The sequence below is a fragment of the Phyllopteryx taeniolatus genome, chromosome 10, assembly GCF_024500385.1.
Source record: "Phyllopteryx taeniolatus isolate TA_2022b chromosome 10, UOR_Ptae_1.2, whole genome shotgun sequence".
Taxonomy (NCBI): domain Eukaryota; kingdom Metazoa; phylum Chordata; class Actinopteri; order Syngnathiformes; family Syngnathidae; genus Phyllopteryx; species Phyllopteryx taeniolatus.
Window position 1 is genome coordinate 8924421 of NC_084511.1, and position 20057 is coordinate 8944477.

The 20057-nt window shown below is 41.6% G+C and overlaps 1 long non-coding RNA gene across 1 annotated transcript; it reads left to right on the forward strand.

The window, feature by feature from the left end:
* The first annotated feature begins 2456 nt into the window (after positions 1-2456).
* On the forward strand, positions 2457-19510 carry LOC133484779 (uncharacterized). Its single transcript, XR_009790493.1, has 3 exons — positions 2457-2572; positions 18074-18224; positions 18325-19510. It is a non-coding gene; the product is annotated as an uncharacterized LOC133484779 (long non-coding RNA).
* The last annotated feature ends 547 nt before the right edge of the window (positions 19511-20057 follow it).

Genomic DNA, 20057 nt, shown 5'->3' on the forward strand with positions numbered 1-20057 from the left:
GTTTGATTATGTATCCTGTATTATATTGTCTTGTAGATGTATTTTACTGCCTTTTTACATCATGGCCAGGGGACTACAGATGAAAACTAGCCTTCTGGCTAACTCTGGCTTTTTTAACCATGTGTACTTCATGTGTTTTATGAAATTGCATTGTCCCCTTTCAAAAATAAACTGATACAAACTTCCCTCACGTTCCCGGGGAGGCGGGGGACATTGAGTCAGAGTGGAACATGTTCCGCGCCTCAATTGCTGAGACGTCCAACCAGAGCTGTGGCCTTAAGGTGGTCGGTGCCTGTCTGGCGGCAACCCCCGAACCCCTTTGGTGGACACCAGCGGTGAGGGATGCCGTCAAGCTGAAGAAAGAGTCCTAGCGGGCCTTTTTGGTTTGGTTTGCTCCTGAGGCAGCTGATGGACAAAAGGACATTGAAGGACAAACTCTGACTGCAACTAAGACAAGAGAATGTAAAATCCTCTTGGACCCTCCACATCCTGGTCACCAGCAACTTGCAAATGTGTAATAGTCACATTGTGGTTAATAATGAGGAAGGGATGCTGTTTAGGAAGTTGTAATGGAGTGCAGTGAAAGTGCATTAAACCACACCATCTCAGCGTGAGTAGATACAGTCGGAGAGATTACAAAAAAAACCCTAATTTGAATAGTATGACGATACTCCTGTTCACACTTGGTGTAGTCCTTTAATACCCAAAGGAATAATATGATGCTGAGCGATTCTGCGGAAGCGTGGGCAGGAAGTGGGACATCTTTCATGTAGCATGGCTGTAATTAAGGAAGCGAAGCACTGAAAGACTGCAACCCCTAAAATAGACAAGAACATCAAAACTGGACTTAAAAAAAAACATCATTGATTTATATATAAAAATTTGGCATTACTCTCTGAAAAAAGGTCAGCTATTTGCAATGCTGTTTCCGAACACTAAAACTAATGTTGTTTATTGTTGCTAGGGAACAAACAGCATATTCTCATTATTTCTTTTTTCTTTTGCGGTTTACAACCAATTTGGACAGTGGGCTTGTAGTCAGTTAAGGTTTTGGTAAACATACAGTATTTTGTTCCATAATGGCATATGAATGTGTTGTCATGGTAGCAGTATTACCTAAACGAGCATGGGAAGAGGTTCATTCTGGGCTGTCTCACTAAATATAGTCACAAACGATTGAAAAGATATTTTTTTAGATTTAAATGATTAGTTACACCTGGTTACATGAAATCCAATACGAGACCTAAAAATTCAACTTTTACATCGCTAGTGGGTGCCATTTGCCACACACGTCCAGCTTCTTTTTGTTCACCACAGCATTTTGCTAGTTTTGGTGGGTCACTGCCTTATTGGAGTGCATATGGACTTTAATGGAGAAAAGTAGGAAATAAATCATTTAATCAGAACTTTTATTAAATCTGAACCAACACTAACAAACTATAATCTATCTTGCATTTTTGTTTGGCAGTGGTAATAATGCAAATGACTGTTGTGTAAAGTTCTTTATTATTACGATTAAACCCTGGAACAGTGCCTCGAATTTGGTATCTGGCCCTCCAGTGGGTATTTACCCAAATAAATCCACCTCTTAATACCACCACTATGATGTTTCAATTATACAAACGAAAACCATCAATACTATACAAAATTATGAAACACATAATCTGAAGCAATTCAGAATCAATATGTATCTAAAATGTAAAAAAATTTAATAGAATACTCACCAGAGATGCTGATTATTAAATGTAAATTAAAATCTTAGATCGGAACACTCGAAGACTATATTGTTGATCATGGAATTTTAGATCAATGCCCATCTCTAGTTTACTTTGCAATGAAGTCACACTATTTATATAGCTGATGCAATGATCATTCAATCCACAGTGCAAATGTAAACCAGAGCCAGATGTGGATGCCAGCTCGTACCTTGGTAAATTGAATTGTACTGTGAGGTCGAAATGCGGTGAAAGCGCTCTCTGGCAACGTTACAAGTATTCACCTGCCAGTTATAATCCTCATTTATTACAAATGTTCGACAAATAGACAGATAAGAGCATGCACTGCCTTTTGCACCACTTGAATGAACTTTCATTGCCCTGTCCTGTTATGGTCACCCTCTGCTAATGGATACCAAGACACAAATAATTCATCTGTCCTGCTGGTGACAGGAAGCATAACAGGCCTCCTCCAGAGAGATGCAGCAGCTTGTCAGCGACATACTGTAAGATGCTAGTGCTAAAAACACCAACAGACTTACTCTCACCGCTTGGAACAAATATTGCTCAATATGACTCGAGTTGCTTGGTCTTGTGTTGGAGGTTGCTACCAGACAAGGTTCTCCAATAGGGTTCTTGCTTTAAAATCAAGTGAATGTGAGTGTAAATGGTTCTTTGTGTCAAATTTTGTCAGGGGGAGGTTTTGTTTCCTATCAGCTGGCGCTCCCAGTGCAGGGAGGAGTTCAGCAGGGAGGCACACACCTGGGGGTAATTGTAATCAGCTTCCTGTCTTGAGCCCTACGACCACACCAAGAAGGTGCTGCATCATGCCTGAGTCCCAAGTTGTTTGCTGTATGGTAATACTACCTGCTTTATTTATTCTGTTCTTGTTAGTCGGTTTGTACTCTGGAAAAAAAAAAGTCTTTTGAATTTACCTAATTTGAACATGTACATGCGGCACTTTGTCCGACTGGTTAGCACATCCGCCTCACATTTCTGAGGACCTGGGTTCAAGTCCGGCCTCACCTGTGTGGAGTTTGCATGTTCTCTCCAGTTTCCTCCCACATCCCCAAAACCACAAAATGGAACCAGAGAGCAAATAATTATTTGTTTGCACAGTCAAGCTGCTTATCTCTTATTTCTAATCAATTAGAAAAGGCACCATGGTGCCATTTTAAAGTTTAACTTTAAAATTAATTAAAATGGGAATCACTTCCAAAATACGTTGAGTAAAATATTTAACTCCAAGTCTAACCACCAAATGTCTTTTTATTTTAATTGCTTTGTTGCACTGTTTAAGGCTTGTTGAGAATGATCATTTAACTAGGAGTGTAGCATGTCCGCATTTAATTGATTGTATTCTATTGAGAAACAAACATAATTGATTTATATATACACAAGATAAATACGGTAGCACTTATCACTTTAGAGCTTTTCTGAATGCAACAATGTTCCTGTGTAGAAAATGTGTGAGTTAGTGAGGTAAACCAAATGGACTGCTTTAATTAATAAAGAGCACAAAGCAATGCAGCTAAACACACAATATGTTCCGGGTGCATTCTTTCATAAAGCACTAACTTTGTTTGCTCTGTACGTCACGTATTTCATATACAGATTCATATATTTTTGTCTTTTGCTCTAAATTAGCCCGGAGTATGACTCCATTTATTTATTTATTTTTTTTTATATCAAGTATCACAACGAAGGTTTGGACTGGAGACTGAATGCTTTCATTTCCTCTTTTATCCCCCCTCAATTCCATCCCTTTGGCATTCTTACCATCTAGGGGTACGGACAGCACTCAACAACGTGACCCAAAATGAAAACAAAATATATATTTGCTCACAGTGAAAATGTTGTACAGTAGAGACAAGTTGCCTAATATCACCTTTCAGCATTGTCTTAGCCACACAATGCTAATAGAGTATTTTATTTCAGCTGGTAACTAAACGGCTAAACTAGTTAGCAGCTATGCTAGTGCTGGCTAATGTTACTTCATACTTGCTGCCTGTGACGAAAGAGGAAAAACAAATGTAAACATTCTGTAAGTTATCTTCAATATGCAAAGATGACTCAATAGAGAAGTACTATTTGAAAACCAACATGAAGCAATTTGATGAATTCACCTTTTCAGCACCAGCTTCTCTCTGTTGAAAGAGGCACAAAAACAATTGCCAAGCTTGGTGATTTCGCGGGTGTATGCAATCCAGTTCTGGCCGGTTTTCAGCATATGTTCCACTCCAGTCAGTCACCAAACACAATTACAATGTTTTAAATGAACACAATACAAATACATAGTTTTAATTATGTTCAGAAACAGTTCGACTTCACATGATATAATCATGTTTGCAAGAGGAATGTGAAACGATTGTATTGGATATACTTTTACAATTTAGTAAATTTAAAATCCTGCTGTTTCCCTTTTTTTTCCAGTGGACTTTGTAACTTATACTACTTACTCGTAGCACTTTATTTATTATTGTTCTTTTGGTACTTTTTGAATTACTTTGTGAATTGCCCAAAGTCAGGCTCCAGCTCACTAGTGCCCCAAATGAGGTCTAGAAAATGGAAAGCTATTTATATTTATTCTGTTTAAAATATAATACTCATTCATTCATTCATTCATTTTTGTACATTAGTTTGTTAGTTTTGGTTTAGGATTGGATTTCACTAATCTGAATGCTGCCTTTTGGTATCTGTAGTGTCATAATGAGGTATAATTGGTCTAAAAATGTATTTAATAGAATACTCATTTTGTTTGGTTGGAAGCGAATATAAACATGACAGGAGCACAAGCCCAATTACGACTTTTCAGGTGTAATTCATCATTGCCCACTCTGCTGTTTTTAAGTGTTTCCTGTCCTTAAAACAACCATTGAGCAGCTTAATTAATATAAAAAGGATTAATACAATGAATCAAAATAAGTCATGGCTCATGTGGACTATTGGATTGTCAAGTCTCAGAATGTGATGAATCCTGTTTATGCATCTGAATCGACTCCCAGTACAAATAAGGACAGTGAGTCAATAGTGGGAGAATGCACGCGCTCTGATGAGCTTTTTTTTTGGGGGGGGGGCTTCAACTGTGAAAGTCATCTTGACTGAATGAGCTAATTGATTTTCACAGACTACGAGACAATTGCTTCCTGAGCTCGGTGCAGTCACGTTCATCTACAAAAGAGCATCTAGTGTGTTCTGAATAGATTGGAGGGTTGTTCATTTAGCATAAAACGTTAGTTTTATTAGATGAGCAGAAATGTGCTAGCAACAAAGAAGTTGTTTATCTTTCTGCCAGAGTGTCAGCCAATAATAGACAAATAACTAACAAAAAGGAAGGTAAACATCTCTTAAGTTTCAGCAGTGAGTTCCAGTTGCAGGAGCTTGGTGAATTAATATTAATTTCAACGGAGTCCCCTTGTGGAGGCCCTTAGGGTTCTGTTCTTTGTCCGGTATTTTTTCTGTTGTGACATTGTTCTGCAGAAGAAATACAGCTGTATTCTTACAAGAATAATTATAACGGGGGTCCTTGATTTATGATTGTCCTGACATACGCAATTTTAAGGTTATGAGTGGCACACAATAACACTGCACATTTGCATAGGTAGACAACACATTCCCAATTCGGTAGAAATTGGAATATGTCGCGTTACGAACTGCACTCTTTCGGCTCGATTTACACAATTAAAATATACATTATATTTTAATGCACGAGACCCCAGCATACACGATCATGGTACAGGGATAGTGGTTGCCAGACAGGGACCTGGTAAACATAGTAATAGGGTGGGTGGTGGGTATCCAGATTTCTCTTGGCTTGACTCCTGGGGCCTGACCAACCTCACCTCCCCTTCGGTTGTCAGGCTGCGAGGGGATTTGACTTTTTTCGGGTGGCAGCGGCCTCCTGCATTGGGCCCTGTTGGTGGCTGGGGGCCCTATCCTCTCCGGGGATCGTGGGGGTGGTGGCAGTGGTGGAGCGTGCTGGGTGAGGGGTGGTGATTGGGCGTGGGGGGCGGTGGTTTGGTTCCTGTGCCCCTCCCTTTGGGACTTCCTGGACCCATGGGGCCCGGCCCGGCACAGCCCGAAATGGTAACGTGGGTCCCCCTTCCCATGGGATCGCCACCTGTGGGAGGGGCCATAGGGGTCGGGTGCAATTTGAGCTGGGCAGTGGCCATAGGCAGGGACCTTGGCGATCCGATCCCCGGCTACAGAAGCTGACTCTAGGGACATGGAATGTCACCTCTCTGGCAGGGAAGGAGCCCGAGCTGGTGTGAGGTCAAGAAGTTCCAATTAGACAAAGTTGGGCTCGCCTCCACACACAGCTTGGGCTCTGGTACCAGTCCTCTCGAGAGGGGTTGGACCCTTCCACTCTGGAGTTGCCCACGGTGAGAGGCACCGAGCAGGGGTGGGTATACTTACTGCCCACCGTCTCTGCGTCTGTACATTGGGGTTCACCCTGGTGGACGAGAATATAGCGTCCCTCCGCCTTCGGGTGTGGGTCGGGTCCTGACTGTTCTTTGTGCCTATGCACCAAACAGCAGTTCAGAGTACCCACCCTTTTTGGAGTCCCTGGAGGGGGTGCTGGAGAGGACTCTGTTTTGCTGGGAGACTTCAATGCTCACTTGGGCAATAACAATGAGATGTGTAAGGGCGTGATTGGGAGGAACGGCCACCCCGATCAGAACCCTTGCGGTGTTCTGTTATTGGACTTTTCTGCTCATCACGGATTGCCCATGAGGATGCAGAGTCTGGAATCTCTGAGGCGGGCTCTTCTGTCTCCAGGGTTGAGGTCACCAAGGTGGTAAAAACAGCTCCTCGGTGGCAAGGCCCCGGGGGTGGATGAGATTTGCCCAATGTTCCTGAAGGCTCTGGATGTTGTGGGGCTGTTCTGGTTGACACGCCTCCGCAACATCGCATGGACATCGTAGACAGTGTCTCTGGATTGGCAGACTGGGGTGGTGGTCCCCCTTTTTAAGAAGGGGGAACGGAGGGTGTGTTCCAGCTACAGGGGGATCACACTCCTCAGCCTCCCTGGTAAGGTCTTTTCAGGGGTTTTGGAGAGGAAGGTACGTCGGGAAGTTAAATCTCAGATTCAGGAGGAGCAGTGTGGATTTTGTCCTGGCCATGGAACAGCGCTACACCATCGGCAGGGTCCTCAACGGTGCATGGGAGTTCTCCATTCTCCATGTGTTTTGTGGACTTGGAGAAGGTGTTCAACCGTGTCCCTCGGGGAGTCCTGTGGGGTTACTTCAGTAGTAAGGGGTACCGAACCCCTTGATACAGGCTGGCCGGTCCCTGTACGACAGGTGTCTGAGTTTGGTTGGCATTGCCGGCAGTAAGTCAGATTCAGATTCCGGTGAGGGTTGGACTCTGCCCAAGGCTGCCCTTTGTCACTGGGAGATTGACAGACTGATCCATGCATCACTGCAGACTTTTGATCAGTCCGTTGTGGTGAGAAGGAGTTAAGCTGAAAGCCGAAACTCTCAATTTACCGGTCGATATACGTTCCTACCCTCACCTATGGTCACAAGCTTTGGTTCGTGACCAAAAGAACAAGATCCCGGATACAAGCGGCCGAAATTTGTTTCCTCCGCAGGGTGTCTGGGCACTCTCTTAGAGATGGGGTGAGAAGCCCGGTCATCCGGGAGGTGCTCAGAGTCGAGCCGCTCCTCCTTCGAATTGAGTGGAGCCAAATTAAGTGGTTCAGGCATCTGTTTAGGATGCCTCCTTGGTGAGGTGTTCCGGGCATGTCCCAACAGGAGGAGACCCCGGGGACGACCCAGGACACGCTGGAGAGACTATGTCTCCCGGCTGGCCTGGGAATACCTCGGGGTCCCCCCGGAAGAGCTGGACGAAGGGGCTGAGGAAAGGGAAGTCTGGGCTTCCCTGCTAAAGCTACTGCCCCCGCGACCCGACCTTGGATAAGAGGAGGAAAATGAATGGATGGCTGGATGGTAGGGAGACTCTAAATTACCTGTAGGTGTGAATGTGAATGATTGTTTTTATTTTATTTTACACTCCCTAATCAAGTGCAGCGGTAGACAGTAGTCATGATTTGCAAATCATTGTATTCTGTTTTTATTTTTGTTCAACACAACGTCCCAACTTCATTGGAATTGGGGTTGTAAGAAAAGAGCATGCAAAATCCTCTTGGACCCTCCACATCCTGGTCACCACCTCTTCCAGCTCCTTCCCTTAGGTGTAGGCACCATCGATCAATGCAAACTAAAACAAGCAGACATTCCAACAGCTTCTTCCCTCTTGCCATTAACTTCTTAAACAGTTAACTTACCATTCTAACATGCTGCCAATTTTTTCTTGAGATTGTTGTCACATCTCTGTCTGGACACTTCTACATTATTCGTACATTCACTGTAGTAGTCTCGGCCCTCTGCACTATTTGCATATATGTGGTTTGACCAATATTGGCCACTCGTGCTTGAGAAGTACCTGCACCATTTGCACAATTGACACTTTTCCAGATTATCGCACTACTAGTCACTTTAAACTGCTTACGTTTCTTGAAGTCTCTGCACCATTTGCACAATTGTCACCATACCAGATTATTGCTCTATTAGTCATCTCAAACTGCTCTAAATTGCAAGAGGTCTCTTCATCATTTGTACAATTGTCCAAAAAGAAAAAAAATTGGAACAGCATTATCACATTACCGGTAAATCTTCATTGCTCAGTGACTGTCTGTACTACATTTTATGTTTTTATGTCTCAAAAGTATTTTTTGTCAAATGGCTGTCTGTTGTCGAACTAGAGCAACTCCAACTACCGGAGACAAATTCCTTATTTTTTTTTTTTACGTACTTGGCAAATAAAGATGATTCCGATTCTAAATCTGATTCAGATGCCTACGTGTCAAAACAACTGATTTCAAAGTCAGATTAGCAAAATAAAAACGTCCAAATTCTTGGTCATCAGTTTATAAAGGTCTAACTATCGGGGTGTGAAATTAAACCCTGCACCTGGGGACTTCCCATAGCCAAATTTGGTGTTATCTCTTGTGATGCAGAAGAAACTTCTTTCAAGGCACAAACCCCTGTTGTAAAACTAGGATGTGTTATTGTCTGAAGAGAGGGGTATAGCCCTAATAAACAAACAAATGGCCTCAGGAATTCCTTTGATACAGAAATACAAAGGAAAGATGGATGGCTGAGCGAAGGCCCATGTTTGAAATGCACCCCCTGCCACTGAACTAATGTATCATGCCTTTTATTGCACTTTGTTTTCATATAATTTTAATGGCCATATTTGACATGAGTTAAATGTTTTTATTTAATGGCCAAAAGTGTTTTACAAAATAAATGAAGGACACGATTCTATTTGTCTTGTTTTCTTCTTTTTTTTTTCTTTTTCTAAACTGGTCCACGGTGCAAAAAACTTTGGGGAACACTGGTTTAAAGCATTAAAATTTTGAAAGCTGCCAATGGTCTTTGTTTAAGCAGTTTGATCATCTATTGCCTTTGTACAATTTGACTGAGAGTTGTGAACTGTAAAGCTTTGGTGTATACTAAATGCATTTGTTCATTATTTGAGAAAAATGTCCACACACAAGTGAGATGTTTTCATAAATCCCATGCTGATGTTCTGTTATCTGAAGTGGACAATAATTACGACCAACATTGGCAGCACATTTGTTCCACATGACCGTAACAGTTGAGAGTCATCTGCGACACAGACGGCGCGGCAACATCGAGAATGTGTGTCTGGTCATTTGGGTCAGTGCTTTTGTGAGTGACCCCATAGAACTACATGAGTTCTGCTTAATTTGAAGTAGTATCTACAGTGGGTACGGAAAGTATTCAGACCCCCATAACATTTTTCACTCTTTGTTATATTGCAGCCATTTGGTAAAATCATTTAGGTTTCAGCATTTTTTCCTCATTAATATACACACAGCACGCCAAATTGACAGAAAAAAAACTGAATTGTTGAAATTTTTGCAGATTATTGAAAGAAAACTGAAATATCACACAGCCATAAGTATTCAGACCCATTGCTGTGAGACTCATGTATTTAACTCTGGTGCTGTCCATTTCTTCTGATCATCCTTGAGATGGTTCTACACCTTCACTGGAGTCCACCTGTGTTTGATTATACTGATTGGACTTGATAAGGAAAGCCACACCCCTGTCTATATAAGACCTTATAGCTCATAGAGCATGTCAGAACAAATGAGAATCATGAGGTCAAAGGAACTTCCAGAAGACCTCAGAGACAGAATTGTGGCAAGGCACAGAGCTGGCCAAGGTTACAAAAAAATTGTGCTGCATTTAAGGTTCCTAAAAGCATAGTGGCCTCCATAATCCCTAAATGGAAGACGTTTGGGATTACCAGAATCCTTCCTAGAGCTGGCCGTCCGGCCAAACTGAGCAATCGGGGGAGAAGAGCCTTGGTGAGAGAGGTAAAGAAGAACCCAAAGATCACTGTGGCTGAGCTCCAGAGATGCAGCCGGGAGATGGGAGAAAGTTCTAGAATGTCAACCATCACTGTAGACCTCCACCAGTCGGCGCTTTATGGCAGAGTGGCCCGACGGAAGCCTCTCCTCAGCGCAAGACACATGAAAGCCTATATGGAGTTTGCTAAAAAACACCTGAAGGATTCCAAGATGGTGAGAAATAAGATTCTCTAGTCTGATGAGACCAAGATAGAACTTATTGGCCTTAATTCTAAGCTGTATCTGTGGTGAAAACCAGGCACTAATCATCACCTGTCCCAACAGTAAAGCTTGGTGGTGGCAGCATCATGCTGTGGGGGTGTTTTTCAGCTGCAGGGACAGGACGACTAGTTGCAATCGAAGGAAACATGAATGCGGCCAAGTACAGGGATACCCTAGACAAAAACCTTCTCAAGAGTGCTCAGGACCTCAGACTGGGCCTAAGGTTGACCTTCCAACAAGACAATGAACCTAAGCACACAGCTAAAATAACGGAGTGGCTTCAGAACAACTCTGTGACTGTTCTTGAATGGCCCAGCCAAAGCCCTGACTCAAACACAATTGAGCATCTCTGGAGAGACCTGAAAATGGCTCTCCACCAACGTTCACCATCCAACCTGACAGAACTGGAGAGGATCTGAAGGAGGAATGGCAGAGGATCCCCAAATCCAGGTGTAAAAAACTTGTTGCATCATTACCAAAAAGAAGGTCAGAAGGGTGCTTCAACTAAATACTGGGCAAATGGTCTGAATACTTATGGCTGTACTCTCTTCCACTCTGGAGTTGCCCACGGTGAGAGGCGCCGAGCAGGTGTGGGTATACTTATTGTTCCCCGGCTCGGCGCCTGTATGTCGGGGTTCATCCCAGTGGACGAGAGGGTAGCCTTCCTCCGCCTTCAAGTGGGGGGACGGGTCCTGACTGACCAAACAGCAGTTCAGAGTACCCACCCTTTTTTGGAGTCATTTGAGAGGGTGCTGGAGAGCGCTCCCGCTGGGGACTCCATCGTCCTGCTGGGGGACTTCAATGCTCACGTGGACAATGAGAGTGAGACCTGGAAGGGAGTGATTGGGAGGAACGCCCCCCCCCCCATCCTATCGGGCCTTTTTGGCCTGTGGGAGTCCTGAGGCAGCTGATGGGTACCGGCTGGCCAAACGGATTGCAGCTTTGGTGGTCGCTGAAGCAAAAACTCGAGTCGAATCTCAGATTCAGGAGGAGCAGTGTGTAACTACAAGTCGCTTTAATATGTTGGAGGGTTTGTGTTGGCCTATGGTGTGTTGTTACTTACGAATCAATGAGTTTTGGTTTTCTATGCACTTCATCATTGTAGAAAAAAGGACAAAATTGGATGGCCACCTTTTCTATGAAAGGAGGGATTTTCTGCACAGCTTGACATTTCTAACATAACCTGCAAACAAGCTTTGTCCTTTGTTTGGCTCATTTGTCTTTCATGTTATCTCCTTTTTAAAAGAAACAAAAAGTAGGAGGCACAGAAAAGTGCCACCTCTGCATTGTCGGTACAGTAGATAAAAGGCCTTTGTCTGGATAAAATGCTGAGTTCAGATCATGGGAGGGGGCCTTGCCTGAGGCCGAACCTTGACATGAAAGACCCCTTGCCCTAATTTCTGCTGATAATGTAGTGAGCAAAAGGACACAGCGCAATAAAATGTAATGTTTGTCTTTCCAGCGGAAATGGAAAACGTACAGGAAAAAAAGTCCCAGATCTGACGCGAGTCAACGTTAATTGTTCCCATTAGAAATGATGTACAATCAGGGTCACATTGTTGTGATCACAAACCCTTTTATTTACTGTGCAGGTGATGTTTTAAGTGTAAAAATAATTTCACCGTTGTGTATAAAAACTGTAAAAATAGTCTTTGATCATGAAGGAAAAAGGCAGAATGCCAATGTGCCTCACCTCCATGTATCTCTCTTTTTAATATTCATACTTTTAAAGTGTAAAATGGAGTAAACCAGAATAAGTTAAGCAGTCCACTTACTGTAATGGGTGTGTGTTATGGAGCATCTTCCCCACCTGTACCTCGTTTACCGTAATTACACCATGCATTTAACCTCGTGTCTCATTCTTTCTGGTCGCCAGTTCGTTGTATCTTGTCACGTTCCAGCATTCCTTGTTTCCACGTCACCGACTCATTGTAAGACTAGACCGTGTTCTGATAATTGACCTTGCCTTTTTGCATCACTTTTTTTGAATACTGTTGCCTTTGCGGATTGCCTGCCTGTGTACCGACCTCTGCCAGTTTATTAAACCTCTCTTTTTGAAACTGTCCATTTGAATTGGAGTCGTGCATTTTGGGTCCTGTCCTTTGTTCCGTTCATGACACTTACAGTATGTAACCTTTGGTGTGATACGAGTGACCCGACCCGTTATTTAAGGTATGAGTCGTCGTTTGGTCGATTTATTTTTTATTTTTGCTTTGACTGGCAAGCAAAACTTTGAGATAACTGCTCTGTATGATGGCAGTGAACTCAACTCAGTTCACAAAAAGCAGCAGTTTGGCAGATAGTGACACATTCTTCAGAACGAGGCTGCAAGCTGTTTACTGCCACTCCTAGTTGAAGTTTACTGTCAAACTAAGCTTAAAGCAAAGATTTGCAGCTTGTGTATTTAAAACAACCACATAACTTTGCCTTAATGTTTGCTAGCTTAATTCTAAAACAAACAATGAAATCTTGAGAGGTTCGCTTGAGGTCTCATGCATTATGATGACCTCTTGCTTAATGTCATCTGTTATGGCGGTTTGAACTTTGTTGATTTTTTAATTTTTTTTATTTATTTTTTTTCCTCCCCTTCCCTCTTAAAGATTTTTGGTAAAATTCCAAATTTTACCATTTTAGTGGCACTCGATTAGGGTTGGAAATTGATTCGATTTTATCAATGTCAATTCTGCTTATCAATCCAATTCTGTATCAATTCTCTTAACGATTCCCGAGTAATTTTGTGAGGGGGGGGGGGGGGGGGTGAAGTAGTTCTACACAGTCTTCCACACCAAAGGCAGCCTTTTTTTTTTTTTCTTTCCAAAATGATGTCTGCTCAAGACTTTGTCTAGCAAATAATGAAGCAGGATGTTAAGCCTTTTTGAGTGGACCCTTTTGGACCACCTTGAGCTAGGTTGTGGTGGGCCGGTCATAACCTGTGCTGTATATTTATCATGATATAATATGTTATGTTTTAGTCATTATTTTGTATTTAGCGTCTTTATACTGTATTATATGCGACCCTTTAAGAAATTATTAGTAGAAGTGTATTCATGGCTGTGACTCTGTTAACCTCAGTAAAATCAAGGCATTGCAATTACACAAATTAATAATAATGCTTCAAAGATAAAAGAAATCATTACAAAATTATTAAAATATTTACTTCAACGATATTCCAACAATGCTTTATCTTTTGTCTTGATGTTGTGTACACTATACACCATCTACTGTATATAATAGCACAGTATTTTATAAATATTGGCTTGTTGGTGGGAGTCTCAGCTTAGAGGAGCATCAAGTGTGTGTTTGTGTTTGTGTTGCTTGTGTATTATGATTTTGTTTACCTTTTATTATTTTGTATCTTGGTAATTATATCTATGTGTTGAAATGATCCCCTTGAAAATGAGATGATGCATCTCAAGGGACTATCCTTGAAACAAATAAACACATAAACAAATAATGCACAATATAAAATATATATTTTTTTATATAAAGGCAGCGGACCCAAAACTTTTTAGCGCCACTGATCGTTTTCATTTTTCGGTTATTAATAACATGGAGATGAATAAACAAACGGCGGCTGTATGCCGTATTCCGATAAACGTTATGACAACGACACAGTGCTGTAAAGTGTCATGTGTGGGTGTGCGTTTCCTTACTTTTATGACAAATTAAGCTCTTGTTAGCAGACAGTTGTCTCATTATTTTAGATGTAATTCTGCTCCTATGGTGGACACAGAGCAGAAATTGAAGAATCGTTGTAAATGCTCAAGATGTTTATGATGCTGCGATGTTTCAACACTTGCTCCAAAACGGCAGAATATCAATTTAGCATCACCGACTGGATTGCACATGCTCAGACGGACGGCAGAGAGCAAAACAGATGGAGGCCGCGAGTGAGCCGCTCAGACGGATGACTGACGTAAACAAACCTGCGATTTGGGATTTGATGCTTGAGAGGATTGTTGGCTCGAGTCAGTCATGAGAGAAGTGAACAGGAGCATGAACTATGCGAGCAACAGACTGGAAGCACAAGAGTAGATGAACTCGACTCGAAAGGTCCGAAGGAACCTCCACAATAACTAACTAGCCTTTGGGATGAGATGAGCCTGTTTTGTATTAGCTTGAACTGAAGGTTACTCTATATATTCAGCCTTTCACCTTCCTCACCATGCCATCTTGGGATGGAAAGCCTTTTAAATCGATAACATTCTTGGGCTGTCATGGCCCAATAATCTAGTATTAGTTAGTACTGAAGACTGTTTATGAGAGCATATGTCAGTGAATCATTTTTCACGTGTGGAGAGAGCATTAAATATGTGTAAGTGAGAAAATAATTTTACAGTTGAATGTGAGCGCATTTCATTAGGTAGGGTATGTGGGAGAATACTTTTTCAGTAGTGTGTGTGTGTGTGTGTGTGAGCGTTTTAGTGGCATATGCTTGTGAATATTTTGTGTTGGGTGTTTAATTTTGGTATGTGAGCGAATAATTTTTCAGTTGTGTGCGTGTGTTTCAGTAGTGTGTGTGCGAGCATTTTCGTACTATGTGTGAGAGCGTGACCGTAGTGTTTATGAGCCAATAATTTTTCAGGTGTGTGTGTGTGAGAGAGAGTGTTTCAGCAGCATTTGTGAAAAGTAATACTGAAATTCAGTACATCCCTGACTGCCCCTTATAAAAATCAATCATGTTAAAAGAAGTTTTCTCATGTTCCAATTCAATCTTTTCTCACTTGTTCCCAAGTTAAAATGCTAACAACATTTGCAGCCTTGTGTAAAGCGACTAAAAGAAGCAGACTGCGTTCCCACCGTTTCATTATGTTCCTTCGACAGCAGCTCGTGTATGACCTTTAAAACAGAGGTTGAGTTTAGCCACGGGGCGCACATGGAGCGCAGCACGGTACATCTGAAAAGGTTCCCGTGCCATGAACTAATATGCTGCCAAATGGCGCAGGAGCGCAGTCATAACTGCGTTTAGACGCAGCATCATCATTTCTTTAAACGCTAGTGATGGATGACCTTGCGCTCCATGCCATTTGGCTAGCAGATTTATTCGCAGGTGCAAACACACGTTAGAAACAGACACACACGCACGCGCACACACACACACACACACATACACACGTGGCGTTTCAGCTCTGCTCTTTGTGTTATGTCATTATTCCAAATGGAGCATGAGAGATTGGATGTCACATGATCACATCAAACAGGAAGCACTGACTTCCACAAAATACAGTATGTAAATAAATGATAATAGTGGTACCTTGACTTATGACCTGAATTAATTCTATGACTAAGCTTGTAACTCAATATACTTGTATATCAAATCTATGTTCTCTATTGAAATGAGTCAAAATGCCATTAATCTGTTCCAGCCCCTCAAAAAACACCACTATTGATTTAAAAAAGAAAGTAGCACTGTATAGTAAAATATAACTACAAAAGCATGATAAAACATAATAAAAAGAATAAGAAATAAACATTTCTTTCATAAGGTGTAGTTAAGCCGAAAGTCTCACACACAGATGTGCACTGCAGCATATGTGATGCGTGACCCAGTGAATAACGTGAGGAGCTCTGACTCCAGCTCGAGTTGGTCGTTTACTATGCGGTTATTTCAATGTTTGCGTCTGATCCATGCTCCTTGCGAGTGTTTTCATTTTGGATGCGTTGTGTTTGACTGTTTCTCCTGCTGTGACTCTGTATATTAACCATGTAAAGCATTTTGTGAGTGCTCTCTGTGAGGTGCTATTTATAAACCCCAATTCAAATGAAGTTGGGATGTGTAAAACGTAAATAAAAAAAAAATAATACAATGATTTGCAGTCCTTTTTCAACCGATATACAATTGAATACACTACAAAGACAAAATATTTAATATTCAAATTGATGAACATAGTTTTCTTGCAAATACTCTCTCATTTTGAATTTGATGCCTGCAACATGTTCCCAAAAAGCTGGGACAGGGTCAACAAAAGACTGGGAAAGTTGAGGAATGCAAAAGAAAAAAACAAAAAGAAACACCTGTTTGGAACATTCCACAAGTGAACAGGTTAATTGGAAATTGGAAGCTGAGTGTCATGCTTTGGTATCATCTAGAGAATCTGAAGAAATCTCCCCACGTAAGCAGCAAGGACAAAAACCTACATTGAATACCTGTGACCTAATAATTTCACTGATAAAATAGAATGACTTCAACTAAACAAACTGATTCTAATTTCCATACTGCATTTCCCAAAGTAAATCTTCAAAATGGAATTGGACAAAATCATCTATTGCAAAACCGTTACGAACTGTATAGGCAACGAACATTATAACAACATTAACAGTCACTTAAGTGTAAACATAAGTTAACCTCTGTGTAAGAAAACTAAATAAAGTAAAACTACTCATGGTGAGAGACATAAAAACAGGACGATGTTTGCATTTAGCGTAAGCTGGCTAATATATATTTGTGCTTTATTTATGCTTCATGATTTGTGCTGTTTATATATTTTACTTTACTGCAGGGTTTGTTACATGGTTCTGCTTTGTCTGTCTGTCTATAGCAATTTTAATTTATTAGAGTTGAGTCTATGTACTGTACTTTAATCCCAGTCCTCTTGTACCTGGACCCCATGTGACCTTTGTTTGTGTGCGCGTGTGTATACTCATATGCATTTAAATAATGGAATGAATGTGCGTATCAGCACACTCTTCACAGTGGGATTGCTGCTTGTCAAAATCGTTGCATAAATATCATCCTTGCTGTTTGTTTTTATTTGTTTTCTTTTTCTAACCTGTCCTGTTCAGCTGCATGGCCTTGCAGAACGGTGGATCTGTGTGTCTTTTGTGCTGGAACAGTTTTGTTGTGCAACAGGGGAGCTTGAAATACTCCCTCTGCTTATTTTAAAACGTTTTACCATTCTGATGTTTATTGAAAATGCAGCCGGAGAGAAATGAGTTTTAGGGGACAGACAGAGGGGCAGAGTGGACAAGCGGAATAGGGGTGCGAACCACAGCAGAACAATAGCGAGACTGCCTAGATATCTGAGCACAAGTAACATTACACCAGCCAAATCGTGTTCTTATTTGTGGATTGGGTGGGGGGGGGGGACACCCGGTGAGGACATGCATAACAGGTAACTAACCAAGAGAACAAGATGAGAGAGGACATTTTTACGTGAACATTTTGGGAAGATCTTTAAATCATAGAAATACCCAGGTTGCCAACAATCCAACACTGCCAAAGAGCTGATGAAAAGGCAGCTTCCAACAACACCAAAAATCCACTCTGAGCATTTCTCCTCTGCAAGCCAAGAGTGTGCTGACAGTCCTCAAAGCAGATGTTTCGATGAGGAAATGACAGCTGATTGAAAGCATCTTGCAATGGATGGACTGTCATCATTTGAGTGCATGAGGGGAACACGGGCGACTGACAGATCCAATTAATGTCACGCTGGCCCAAAATGGCCACTTTGTACCCGTGCGCTAATTACAGCACTCCCCTTAATATAAAAAAACGCACAAGATGTTTGCTCCTTTGTTTCAGGCTCGCGCTCGTTTAGTCATTCATCATTTTAATGGATTTACTCCTCTTTGTTGTACAGTTGCTTTTCTTGAAATATCTTGGTGTCACGGTGCGACGTCAGATGTGAGATGGACTAGACCGAAGAGCAGACTGAGGCGGAGGGAGTAGATTTAGAATGGTTTATTGCAGGTTGGCAGAGGGTGAGGATATCCAAGGCAAGGTGGTGGGCTGTCGGCGACAAGGAGCGAGCAGGTGGTGTGGCTTGGCGGCGCGGCGGGAGCAGGCAGCGAGGCGGCGAAGGCACGGAAGGAACACTGGAGACGGGTGGGAACAAAATCGGGTGAGTACAGATGCGGGTCGTCGGATAATTACTTGCGTACCGCAGAAACCTGGAAGTACGAGCGTCGGCCAGTGAGTCACAGACAAGTGTCAATACTCAGGCGCAGGCTTGCTGGACTTGACAGGCTTAAATGCAGCCAGTAATCGGTGCTGCTCGAAGACAGGTGCGCGGCACAGGTGATGCTGCTTGCTGGGGAGAACGAGGGGGACAGGGGGAGACAAGGCGCCACCCAAGCTCCAAAAGAGGGCATGGATCATGACAATCTGGACGCCATTAAAGAGTGGGCCGCCACTGTACTGCCTCATTTTTCAGCCAAAAAGGTTAGACTTATTTTGCATTGCTTTTACTTTTACTTTACAAATAACAAAACAAATGAATATCAAGTATTTTTTCAAGTATGGGAAGGAGTGCCATTAAATTTCCTGAACTGTTCATGCAAGCTTCTTTAGGATCACCTGGTATGTTGTGTTGTTTACCGTACATGAAAAGATACCCTAAAGATAGAGCCTTGAGCTACAATTTGCATACCTATTATCATCATATATCATATTTTTCTATTTTCTCACTTTTATTGGTCATGCAAAGTATGTTGGAATGATATAAATGGAAGTCGTTTTTTTTTAAACATTTTTACAAGGACAGAGAGCCGAAATACATGTTACCTTTTGTAAATCAATGAACGGCATTCTTTGGCTTTTACAGTTTAGTAATAACTTTTTATTACTTTTGACCTCATGGGACCTTGGATCCTCACATTCCATTATATCTAATCTCCAAATCAAAATCCTCTTTTTGTGAAAATAAAGAGATTACACTAACAGAAGAATTTGATGTTATTATTGCAGCCATATTATTACTATTGCTGGTGCATTTGACAAATTTCTTGATTTTATTTGACATCATATCATATAAAAAAAAATAAAAATAAAAACAAATGTCATATGCCATATCATGTCATACCATGTCATATGAATTGATCCCAGACAACAAGGAGAAAATTAAACATGCTCCCCAAAGAGCTTAAAGATCTCAATAGGATAACGTGATAAATGTTGTACAGTATTCATTTAGTTTTGTGTTTGTGTCTGATTGTTACAGTTGCATTTTATTCATGAAAGTTTTTATTTTCCTCATACACGTTATCCAATCTTGCCTAGATATTTCTTCTGATCAGCTTCAAAGATTCAGTGATTATTTTTCTGTATCCGAGCATTTATTGGATTTGAATGGTGTATGTACTGTCGATGATGTTTCAGGGTTCTGCCAGTTACATTTCTCACCTGATTTTCTTCAGACTCTGTGTGCAACTATGAGATAATGGAAACATTGGAATCATTGGATGAATGCTGCCAGTTGTTTTTGGGCCCCTCTACTAGAAAGCGATCACGTTTTCTAAAGTGTTCAACGCTGCAGGAGGTGAAACGAGGTCTGGCTGATGTTTTGAACGCTTGATGGAAAAGAGATTAGACTTTTTTTTTTTTCCCCTCCCTCAGAGGGCCGTGTCTGACTTTTGGCAGTTGGCTTGGAGGTCAGCATTTATTTATTATTCCCTCTTCACCACAACCTTTTTACCTCTGTGTTTATAGCATTGATAATTACATCTACTGAGTGCATGAGTGAATACTTTTTGTATGTTTCTTAAAAAAAAAAACTCCGTCCTTACATTTTCCCAAATCCCCGTTTGACATTAAATTCACCGCTAATTCTCTTTCCAGGGACTCAAACCAATTTCTCTTGCTGATAATCCCACACGAGCATCATACATGTAGTACACTAATCCCAAAATGAAAAAACTAGATATGACATCTCATGGGAGTGGGATGGGGGAGCTTC